The sequence below is a fragment of the Bos taurus genome, chromosome 21 (genome assembly GCF_002263795.3).
Source record: "Bos taurus isolate L1 Dominette 01449 registration number 42190680 breed Hereford chromosome 21, ARS-UCD2.0, whole genome shotgun sequence".
Classification (NCBI taxonomy): domain Eukaryota; kingdom Metazoa; phylum Chordata; class Mammalia; order Artiodactyla; family Bovidae; genus Bos; species Bos taurus.
The window spans coordinates 42505260-42518116 of record NC_037348.1 but is presented as its reverse complement, the minus strand read 5'-3'; the positions used below and the strand labels follow the sequence as shown (position 1 = coordinate 42518116).

At 38.5% G+C, this 12857-nt stretch overlaps 1 protein-coding gene across 3 annotated transcripts in view; it reads right to left on the bottom strand.

Moving 5' to 3' along the window:
• The window catches only part of ARHGAP5 (Rho GTPase activating protein 5), a 79287-nt gene extending 66926 nt beyond the window's left edge, over window positions 1-12361 (bottom strand). For 2 of the 3 annotated variants that reach the window (XM_024982060.2, XM_024982064.2), the window contains exon 1: window positions 11950-12361. The gene's annotated coding sequence lies outside the window, so the exon portion shown is untranslated. The remainder of the gene's footprint in view (window positions 1-11949) is intronic. The other variant, XM_024982061.2, reaches the window with a different exon arrangement.
• Window positions 12362-12857: the final 496 nt, after the last annotated feature.

Below are 12857 nucleotides of genomic sequence, written 5' to 3'. Positions count from 1 at the left end.
AAGGACCAATTTTTATTTCATATACGCAAGTCAATTTTTAAAAACACAATGAAATTTTTAATCTGAATGAAATCTTTTAAAAAATGTAGGCCCCAATTTCTTACTAGATTCAAGAGACAAAAAATTACTGCCAAACTGTTTCTAAATGTTCTTGATTCCTGCATTTATTTCCTCTCAGAGTATTTACAAAAAGCTCCCAGATCGTATTTTGAGTAGCACAAAGCTCAAGAATTTTAAGATTATATATCTGAGACAATCTTTTAGAATTATTTGATATAAAAACAACAACAAATAACCCATAAGACTTGCACGTAATTTAATTCAGCTTATCTGTGTGGAAACAATGAATTAGTCTCTTATAATGGTTTTATTTGGAGACTCTTCACATTCTTTTGAGGTTTAATTAAAAGCAATACATAATTTCTACTATACCAAATTTCACAAGGAAAATATCCAGTCATGTACATCAACATATATGAAAAATATCTTCAATCCAGACAAAATACAAGATCATAAAGACCATGAGGGGAAAAAAAATAAAAGGTCAGAAAATAACCACTATTTGCCCCAAATACGTGGTTTCTCCACTACCCTCAAAATTGCAAGTAAATATCTATTAAGATTATAGTCCACATCTGCTATACTAATGGTAAAAAGAAATTATTCTTGCAATTTAAAATTTTTACTGTATTTCTAATATTTTAAAATAAAATATCAAGATTTATTCTTGTATTATCTAAGTTTATCCTAGCAACCTCAATGAAATACTGATTTTAACTGTATCAGCCACCAAACACTCAAGCAAAATATTAGGTTCACTTGTGTAAAATAATGTTGAAGCACCAAAATCAGTAGTAGAAAATCATGAGTAAATGGAAATGACTTCAAATTAAATTCCTAACATTTATTAGTTTACAACAACAGTAAAACCCTAAATCTTTTGAGACACGGTTCCCCAATGTATAAAATGGAGCTGCCTATCTAAACAAATTTAAGAACTAAGTTTTTCTTTGTTAATGTTAAATGCAAAGAAAAAATGCTTAATAAATATTAAGTTCTGTTTTTAAGATTTGATTGTTGCAATCAAGGAAGCTGTTGAAGATTTATTAAAAAATGACGTGTTCAGGCTGGTGATTTGCCAGTATTTATCCAAGAGCAGTACATACAATAACTAGCAGTGTAAGAAATTAGGGCAGTCCCACTCAATCCTATTAACTCTCTTTTATCAAGTAAAAAAATTTTAAAATCTTAATGTGATCAAACTGAATATTTGCACTGAGCATCAAGTTTAACATTCTTTACTTAAACCACAGAAAAGAACAATTGGGCTACTTAATGGATATTTACTGAAAAGAAAACAGTCAACTAACTGGATAACAAAATTATAAAGAGCAATAAAAAGGGAAATTAGTCTGTGAAAATAGCATGGTGATTCCATAACAAATGATTAAAAAAAAAAACCCTTCAAACAGCAGAATACAAAGTCTATCTTTCTTTCTTTCTTACTAAACAAGCAAAAAATTGCAGACGATATCCTTTTAAATGTGTACCAAAAGAAAACATAACCAGCGATTTCTTTGGGGAATTTTTACATTGAATTCTACAAACACTAGACCTACGCAGAGCTCTTGATTAACTCTGGTGGACAAACATCTATTCTGAAAATTAAGAGCAATTCAAAGCAATGAAAGACTGTTCCCTGCTTTCCAGTTTAAGAGACACAAAATTTTCAATAGAAAAGTAACAGTATGTTATATGGACCTGAGTATTGTGGAAAATTTTCAACTACAAATCTAATCCTTATCATAATGGTTACATCTTGGTTAATATATTTTACAAATACCTATCCAAACACATTAAAAGAATCATTCATGCTCTCCTAGAGCATAAACCTCAGAAGACTGAAACACTTTTCTATCTAAAGTTATCCAGCATAAAAGTCAAAATAAAAACACTACCACAAAATGAATTTTTAAAGTTTCAGAAAGAAAAAGCCGTTAAAAGTAAGGTGAATGGAAGCATGAAGTCCTCATCCTTTTATCAGTCATTGAAAACTAGAAGGCTTTTTATTTAACAGAGAAATAAAACTCTATTGTATTGACAAATTTTCAGTACTAAGGCTCTGACACATCCTAATTAGTGGCAGTCTCTGACTTACAAATATTAAAGTTCAAATTAAAAATAAGGTAGCTTTGTGTGACATGTGTGGTTTACAGACCAAATTCACAGTAAACTACCACTAAGACACAGTAAAGAACATCCACGTTCTTTCTAGTAACAATGTTCTCAGGCAGGCTACCTGCTGGCCTTTTGAAGTCAGATCCAGAGTTTTTGTCATGAGTCACCATATAGTGATTTTCTGGTGAGAAAATTCATTTATCTAGAGGTAGGAAAGAATGCTGGACAAATAAATAGTTGCTCTCTCCAACTCTTCACCAGAGCAGTGCCTATCTGATTTACAGGTTTACTTAATTCAGAAGCTTTAGTTTAAAAGTATTTTCAGATTTTAAAAAAGTTTCAGAAACCCTAGACTAGAAAACTATTGTCATCTTGTCCTTGAAAAGATTTTGTCATTTGAGTGAGTATGGTATAACTACCTCAAGGAAGAAAGTTACACTTTCTGTACAGGTTTATAAGGAAATTTACTTTCAGACACTTGGATAGTTTATGTAATTAATCCACTGGCCCTCACTATTCAAGTCAAAATTGCACACTATTAACTAACCAAGGTAGTTTTTCTTTTGTACTGAGAAAAAAAGAATGCCTTTTTAAAATTTCCCACTAACAAGCTAATGGCCAATGTCTACAGGCAGGCTGTTAGATTCAATTTGAAAACTCCTTTCAAGTATTTTTAATGGTTAATACTTGACTATGTCGATCTAGACATAGCTTTTCTATTTTTGACATAACTTAATCTTTGTAAAAAAAAAAAAAAAAAAAGAAACCAAGATAAAAAGCAATAATGACCTATTCACAGTTACAGGGTTGACTCTCTTGATGACCAATCTTTACCTTCTTAAGCACTGTCACTGTTGTTTACTAAGTCGTGTCCAACTCTTTTGCAACCCCATGCACTGTAGCCCACCAGGCTCCTCTGTCCATGGGATTTCCCAGGCAAGAATACTGGAGTGGGTTGCCATTTCCTTCCTTCTCCAGATCTTCCCGACCCACGGATTCAACCATGTCTCTAGCATTGGCAGGCAGGTTCTTTACCACTGAGCCACGAGGGAAGCCCTTCTTAAGCATTAGTGCTACTTGTAATAACCTGCAATGTAATTTCTCCTCGTGCTTTTAAGATTATCCTATACACTTTCAAGGAAATGTTTAGAATAAGTATCTCTACAGAAATTAACAACAATGTATAATCTTTAAGTTGGACAACTGTGCTGAAATGAAGCTATCTCTACAATTAAGTTTTGAGACGTTTTAAGTCATTCAAACACAACATGATCCTTTTAATGGAGTTTTAATAACATGAAGTGGCCTTCTGCAAAAATAAAAAAAAATTTTTTTTAAGCTCTATAAGGAATCTAGTCAACTGAAAGAGTCTTAGTAATTCTGGATTTAAACTAAATTTTGTAACTTTTCACAAAACCGTTGCACTCATGAATTAATAAAAAGTATATTTTAAAAAATATTTTACACTTATAAGTTACTATATGCTGTCAGGAAAATTCCTGCTGGCCTCATCTTCAAAATACATTCAGAAATCATTGCTTTTCACTACCTTTATTGCTATAAATCTGATCTCATTCCATTCTCATCTCTGGCTCTTCATTCCTCCAAAGGCTTCTGAACTAATTTCTCTGCTTCCACTCCTGCTCCTCTTCCTCAGTCTGTTCACAGAGCAGCCAGACTATTTCTTTTAAAACATACGTAAGACCGTTCCTTTCTTGAGGTTAAAACTGTCCCGTGTCTCCAAAAAAGTACAAGCAAAGTCTTTTCAATGGCTTACTACAAGATCTACCTTCTTTAACCATATCTTACTCTCTGACCTATTCCCATTTTATTCTCCCCATTCCTCATTCTATTCCAGTCACAGTGAAGAATCCTGAACAAGCTAAACATGTTCCTACCTTTGCCCTTACTTTCCCTAACAATCTCCAAATTCTCCTTTGCTTATCCTAATTTACAACTTCTTTATTATTTGTCATTAACTCTACCCCTCTCCCCACCCCATTCTAGGTTTAAAAAGATGTACAAATGCACAAACCTGTTCATTCCATCATCATATTCCAAGAGCCCCAAATAGTCCTTCCCACATAGTAGCTATTCAATAAATGTATGAAGCCTAATAAATACTACAATCAAATGTTCTTAATTCCCTGGTTAAAAAAAGTAAAAAGTAAAGCATGTTAGGTTTACTAAATAAGTGCTGCTGCTGCTGCTGCTGCTAAGTCGCTCAGTCGTGTCCGACTCTGTGCGACCCCAGAGATGGCAACCCACCAGGCTCCCCCGTCCCTGGGATTCTCTAGGCAGTAACACTGGAGTGGGTTGCCATTTATTAATCTAAAAGACATCATAAAGCTATTTATGGAGGAAATATACATATATTCAAGGTTCCAAAATTTTTGTCAAAAATTAAGCTATCAGAATAAAGACTAACTATGGTCTATAATAATGTACAGGTATACCTTGGAGATATTGCATGTTTGGTTGCAGACACCACAAAAAAGCAAATACACAATAAAGTGAGTCACACAAATTTTTTGGTTTCTCAATGCATATGAAAGTTTACACTATACTGTAGTTTATTAACTGTGCTTCCTTTATGTCTATATGTACATACCTTAATCAAAAAATAACACTGTTGGAAAAATGGCATCTATACACTTGATCTACACAAGGTTGCCAAAAACTATCAATGTGCAAACCCTCGGGATCTGCAAAGCACAATAAAACAAAGTATGCCTGTATTCAGTCAGAATAATCCCCTAATTTTTATTTTTTACACTTAATATTTTTTAAAATCACAATCATTTACTACAGAAAAGTACACTTCAAAGATCTAATTATACAGAAGCAGCTTTGTAATTACATTCTTTTTTTTTTTAATTAAAAAAATATTTATTTTTGGCTGTGCTGAGTCTTTGATGCTTCACAGGTTTTTCTCTAGTCACAGATAGTGGGGGCAATACTCCAATTTTTGTGTGCAGGCTTCCTGTTACAGTGGCTTCTTTTATTGCAGAGCACAGGCTCTAAGGCACACAGGGTTTTAGTAGTTACAGCTCCTGGGCTCTAGAACACAGGTTTAATAGCAGTGGCATACGGGCTTAGTTGCTCTGCACCATGTGGGATCTTCCCAGACCAGGGAGGATTCTTTACCACTGAGTCACCAGGGAAGCCCTGCTCCATCTTTTTTAGGTCAAATAAAGAAAACATCCCTTAAATAAACAAATATTCAAGACAGAAGACAGATTCAAGCCCAAAGATGATCATATATTCCACAATCTTAGATAAACTTACCTAGAAAAGTTTGAGAGTAAAAATATCAACTGTATACTAAAAGATGAATATGGCATAATATTACCTTAATAATATACTTAAGTATACCTCAATACAAACTTACGCTATAAAAATTAGAAGAGGAAATGAAAAAGCCATTTTAACATATAAAAGAGTTAAGTAAACAATGTTAATGCCAATCATATTCCGTATTTTCTTTGACTAAGGTTTGTACCACATAAGCATACAACCTTAAGGATGAAAGGAATGCTAAAGTCATATTCCCATAAATTAGTCTTCATGAAAGCATATCTTGGTAGGATCCAGGATAGAGCGTTAGGATGATTTTTTATTTTTTAATCATATTCCCAGCACTCAGATCAGCGCCTGATATACATGGGAGATCAAGTATTTGATGACTAAATGAATCAATCTTCAAACTCAGATCCTGGAAAATCTTGAAGTCACATTCATAGTCACAATTAACAAAAATCACATACTATTATGGATCCATAAGGTATAGCACTGCAGAATATTCTAATATAGCAAGTCCAGTTCTTCCCCCAAGACCTTTAGTCTGCTCATTAACAGAAATAATGAGTTTATAAACATTAAGCCTGAAGGGTACTTCCAGAAGGGTCTCAGTATGCGGCAGTCAGGGATCTTTCCAAACTCTACTCAGCAAAGGTAATTCTGCTTTTTACCCATTTTTATCTTTTGATATTTCAAGTATTTATTGTTTGAAAAAGTTTCACTGCAGAACATAATGGTGTAAACTATTCCCAAACAGATTTACTGCCAATACTATTTTTAATCCACACTTTCCTCTAACAACATGTCGTCTCTGAGGACATGGTATCAAAGTTATTCTCAGCCCTTCCTAGTCCATTTCTTTATTCTGTGGTGAAAACAGAAGAATCAAGGGTCACCTCATTTACATCAACCTGTGTAAACAACCCATTAAATATATACTGTGCTTAGCTACTATTTGCTTCGCTTTATGGCAGAAATTTAGATAGGGTGGTCAGAGAGGGTGGTCTGACTAAGCCAGAGTGCTATGAATATACTCCCTTCCCGGGTCCAAGTTCTTTCTTCTCACTTTGGAGAATGGAGACATGGGGAGAAGGGCATAATTTGCCATTCGTTATTGTAATGCTACACAGGAGGGAAAACAAACTACAATTTTCTTACTTATGGGAACATTAAGTGGTCAAATAAAAATCTCAAAAAAAGGGTACAGACTAAAAAGGAGGTATGCTTTTTTTTAAAAAAAGGCTGAAAACCACTGCCCACTCTTTAACAAGTACTACAGATGAGAAGACATAGGCAATGCGATACACTATAAAACTGATAAATGTAATAAGAACTCAAAGAAATGAAAGATCAGTACAAATTAGAATACTTTGTAATTTGGGCTTTGAAACTTTTTCTGTGAAAGGTCAAACAATAAATACTACAAGCCACAGACAATATTTACACAAATGATCATTATAGACAATGACATTAGAATTCCATGTAATTTTCACATATTACAAAATATTATTCAAAATTGTTTCCCCAACCATTTCAAAATGTAAAAAGCCATTAAACAAAATAAGCAGCAGACTGGATTGTGCTCACAGACTATAATCTGCAGACTCCTGCAATAGATTTAAGGATTTGAGTAAACTCTGAAAAAGAGACTGGGTTTGGATTTTAAAAAGTTCTTCCTGGTATGTGATTACTGTGGAGTGGCTGAGTACAGTTGCCATGTTAGAAAGTAGAAACTTACTTATTTCTGAAGATATGTCTATGGAAGGTCTTCAAGGGCAAATACAAGTTAGACCTTGTAGTGAGCAATAAGAAACCATTCTAAATTAGAAGTGAAATACAAAATTGGATTTGCAGGGGCACAGTGCCTAAGAGATGGGCAAACACTAGAGAGAGGCTTGAAAGCACCTGAACTATCACAGAACTGAAAAGAGCCATTCAAGACAAAGACTTTGGTGACTGGCTACTAGATAAAAGAAATAAAAAACAAATGAGTCAAGTTTCTTAAAGAAAAACTAATCAGTCTCAGCAACAGATGGTGCTAACACTTGAGTTTCAGGTGACAGTATTACCAAGACAAGTGAAAACACAGAAATGAAATGAGGTAAAGTCAAGATTAGTAACATCAACTTCAAGATCACAAACTTGAGAAAATAATGTAAGAGACCATGTGATGTGATACCCTTTGTAACAAGTATTCCAAGAGTTATAAACTTAGATAGTAAAGTAGAAATCTGGATCTTTGTCTCTCCTTCCCTTTAACAGTCAACCAAAACAAAAATAAAGAAGAAAATGAAGAGAGATATTATCTTGGTTCTAAAAAGGCAAGTATAGAAAGAAATATAAAATGCTGGATCACAATACTGAATAGGAAGAAAATGAACAAACTGTATACCCTATTAGAAGGCAAAGAATCAGTTTTCCAAGGCTGTTTGACAATGCCAAATATAGTTAACAAAGATAGGAATGTAGAGATAATTTATTTCCCCATTACTCCTTCTATTAACCTTGTGTTAATATTTTCCCCCAAATCCTTCAATTTGGCTTACAATGTACAAACTGAGTTTGTACATTTTTACCTTATATTCCTCCCCCACTCTCTCCGTTAATTTATCCACACCTCCTTATGCTTTGGGTCTACAGTGTCTTTTTTTCTCACTTATCCCAATCCTGCAACTTCAAAAGGATATCTCCTTTATTTAAATTTCTTTACACCAATTTTTACATCAATATCTACTACTTTGTATATGGCTCTTCTACTGTGTTAAACTGGCATTTATTCCTAAATCGTCAAGCACCAAAGCTTCGCACCAAAGCTGTAAGCTCTTTTAAGGGAGCAACATTTCCTTGTTTCACTCTAATGCCTGCTGCTGTTGCTAAGTCGCTTCAGTCGTGTCGGACTCCGTGAGACCCCATGGACTGCAGCCTCCCAGGCTCCTCCGTCCATGGGATTTTCCAGGCAAGAGTAATGGAGTGGGGTGCCATCGCCTTCTCCACCCTAATGCCTAGGTGCGCAATAAAATATTGGTCAGGGATAATAGAATATACTAAGTCTAACATGAAGCTAGAAAAATGAAAACTTCGTGATGAAAAGCTTGAAAATCTAACCAAAGGGAACCATACTAGTCATTATGTTAACCCAAAAATTACAGTTATGCATAACTTTTCCCCAATAGTTCTAAGGAGTAAAATACAGACATGATCAAATATTAACAACCTATTTTATCTGACTGCAAATCTAAGGAATTGTGGACAATCTCCAAAATACAGAGAAAACAAAACAAAAACCTTTTTTGTCTCTCTTACTTTCAAAGTTCTACTTGCAGTCGAAACATTCAAATTCAAATGCTTCTTCTGTAAAGGTTTCCCAAAGAGGCCCTGATAGAAAACAGTGGTTCTCTTTTCCACATTTCTTAGTACTTGTAACCATCAATATTTATTACTGTAAAGTTACTACCGCTTCAACTATAGCTTGAGCTACATATTTCTAACTTATCTTGGTACCCCTAAGGCCAGGCACGTAAGTGCTGAATGAAAGTAATCTTAATTAATGAATACAAACTGGACGCTTTCAAACAAATTTTAATACAGATGATTTTTTTTTCAAAGTAATTCTTGTATTTAGGAAGAATACTTTTAATAGACAAAAATAAAAGCTGCCCTGGTTTCTAAGGGTGAGATATCAGAGGAAGTCTCAAGGCACCCAGCAAAAATCCATAAGGGATCCAAGGAACAGAATTTGAAAACCAATTAAAGTTCATACCTAAAATTCTAAGCAGTGAACTAATATTTTTCTTTGTTTTCCTAGTTTGAGAAAATTATCAACAACCTTCACTTAAACAAATAGGAGCTTGATTACTCAAGTCACCAAATAATGGAACACTTTACAAACTTTCTTCACAGTTCTTTGCAAAACCAAACTCCCATGGTGTACCCCAAACATCCTTTAGGAACACAAATGTTACTAAAACACAGAACACTATACAACACTTCTTGAGCCAACTATATTATCTGCATACTTTCTGGGTATGCAAAGAAAAAACCAGTCCAAATAAATTTCAAAAATAATATTTATGGAAACTTAAGTTGTGACAAAACATTCTGCAGCTACCAAGAAAATCCCAATTATGCCATTTCATGTTTAAGAACTGAATACTAAAAGCAACACTTGTGTTAAGTACCATTAATGATGAAAAAGTAAAAGTTTAGTACAGTCTTCTTGAGAAATAACTTTTTCCTCAATGTATAAGTGAGTTACAAAATATTATTCTAAGCTGTACCACAATATCAATTCCAAAAAAAGAATGCAAATACAATATTTTATTCCTTAAAAAATCTTAACTCTCAAGGTCGAAATAATTTTCTCCAAAAGAGTTTAAGTGTATAGATTAAATCAGCTTTTCAAACAGAAAGAGAGAGGGGTGGGGTCCTGGTTTCAAAACATTTAGGTTAAGTACCATGTGACAGAATTAAGACATTACTTTTACAATACAATGTCTAAAGTGCTCAAGTAATTTAAATGTGGGAGAGGAGTGCTAAAGAACTGATGAAGATATCAGAATTCTGTGACAATTCTTTCTGGGATATCCAAGTGTAACACACCCCATTCCCCAATGCTCTTGTAATTAATGTACAAAGAATGGTAAAATACATGCTTAAATGGGTTAAAAAAAATGCAGCCTACACATGACAACCAAATCGATTGTTATCTAGTCACCTGAACTGCTCTAATTTCTGCTTTAAGTCAATTAGATCAGTAGTGCTATTTCTTGAAAGTTAAATGCACAGATATACCCAGATTTTCAATCATGTATGTTTAATCACATGCTCCAAGGCCTATGCAAGTTTTTGGTAGTCTGCATTTACCAGTGTCTTCCTCTGATCGACCATATACAAGAAACGTGGGTCAATTTCAAACAACAAATAGATGAAAGAGCCAAAAATGAAAAAGCAATTTAAAATGGAAGCGAAATCTTAATCTGAAAACTGCCTAGTAGGTTACAGGTATGGTCAGTATGTCTATTTAAGAATACTAAATAAGTGTACAGTTTCATCACATTAAAGTCGAATAAACCGGAATTGACAGTACTTCCAAACACATTTTATTAACATATTTTACTCAACCAAATACTTTTCTGAAGCGTTGAATCCAGATCAAATTTTTGTTAAAAGAACCATCTTGAGTGGAGATTTAAGAAACAGTCCCTGAAATGAATATCAATGGAAATAAACACTTATTAATATATTCAAAATGAATACTGGTTTTGGAATTTAAGTGGAGTCGGCAAACCCCGCCCTCCCAACACCTGTAGAAGACTGCGTAAGAAAAGATCAGTAAACATAGCGACGCATTTCACTGTTTCATACCTGAACACTTTTAAAAAAATGATGTCGTCTCCTACCAATTACAAATGCAAAAACAAATACCGATGGGAATTTAAACTTAAAAACGCGCGTACACACCATCTGTATGCCTCTTTTGGTCTATACTTAAAACATTCGAATTCCATATATTAAACATGGGCCCAAACCGGATTTCTATCATATTGTAAAAGCATAACCATCTTCCTTACAACTTTCTCGGAATTTTACTAAACGTCCTGATAGTTTGCCTAGACTTCCGAGCACCTTTCAGCCTCAGCTACACCCTGAGCCTCCACCTCACTTGCATTTCTAATAACGCTGGAGAGGGAGGGTGAGAGGGAGTGAGTGTATTTATGTGTGGATAAGTGCGCGCGCGCTCCCGCGCAGTTCCCCACCCCCACCCCGATACTTTTCTTCAGTGGAAACAGAGGGAAAATCTAGAGGTTATTCTAGCGAAAACTCAATTTCAAAGCCTCAACCCAGCCGCAGCCAACCCTTAGGACTCTTGTGTTTTGGTTGCGCAGTGCAACTTCTCACATCCTACCCCGAGCTTTAGGAGCAGTCAAGAAATTGGTGAACAGAACCCAGGGTCCGGGGGGAGCTAGGGGGAAAAAGTGAAAGGGCCGATCCCCCAGAAAGGCGCTCAAGTTTGCAATGAAGACTGTGTCTCCGCGAATATGCGCCCACCCCACCTCTCCCCTTCCAGGTGGAACTCGTTAACAGCAGCCGCCCGGCTAATAGACACCGCCACCTTCCTCCCCCACGCACCACCCGAGACCAGGGCAAGTGAGGGCGGCGGGCTGGAGAGGACTCCGGCCACCACCAGGCCTCCGCCGACCCCTGCCCCATCACCTGTGGGGAAAGCGCCCCCTCCCCCGGCCTCTCTGCCCTTCACGCCGCCCGTCTCCCCCCACGGCAGCCGCTCCCCGCCCCGGCCTGCGAGGACAGAGCGCGGCGCCGGGCTCCCCTCCGCGGCGGCGGGGCCCCAGCCCCTTGAACTGGTTACAACCGGCGGCGGCGACCGAGCGGGGCAGTGGGCGGCGGGAGGGTCCCCAGCGGGGAGGGGGCGAACGGGCAGGCCCAGAGGAGCGGGGAGTCGCAAGGTCCTACCTAACACCGTCGGTCTCCTCCGTCTCCTCCTCAACGGCAGCGGCCCCGGTGGTGGCGGCGGCAGCGACATTCCTGGGGAGCGCTCCCGCCGCCGCCGCCTCCTCCTCCACTCTCTGCTCGCCTCTCTTCCCTGGCGCGCTCACCGAGCACCGCGTCCCTTCAGCCACCTCCCCCCGCCCGCCCCAACACACACGCCCCGAAACCTCAAGCCCTACGGCTCCCGTGGCCGGGTAACCCACCCTCCCTCCCTCCCCGCCACCAGCGGCGGCCCCGTCCCTCCCCCCTTCCCCGGCGCCCGCCGCCGCGCCGGGTTCAGTAATGGCGGCCACTCGGGCTCCCTTGCGCTGACGGATCTCTCCCTCTCTCCCGAACTTTACCTCAGCATCTCTCCCGGCGCGCACCGCCGGAACGCACACGCGCGCGCGCGCTGCCACACACCCGGCCGGGGGCGGAGCGGCGGCGCAACCTCGACGGGGCGCGCGCGCGCGCACCCGCACCGCCCTCCCCACAATCCCCCGCCCCCGCCGCCCTCACCTCCCGACGCCTCCCGCGCCGCGCGCCCGGCTGGACCCCGCCCCTGCCCTCGTCTCCCGGGAGCCTGGGAAGGCGCGAGCGCCGGAGCCGGAGGGAGGGAGCGAGTGAGTGCGCGGGGCCGCGTTCTCGCTCGCGTCCCGGCTCCCCCATTGGCTTCTGCCCCTCCCCCTTCTTCCTCCGCCTCTCCCATCCATTGGTTCCCTCTCCTACTCCATTCCTTCTCACCTTTTCCCTTTTACCCATTGGCGTGAATATTTTTCCTTTGCTTTCCCCCTTTCGCCGTATTCTGCTCCTCCTCCGTCCCATCCTCCACGCTTTAGAAGCTGCCGACCATGCAGCTCTGAGCATTGTCGTCTCCGACCTTCCCTGCTTTC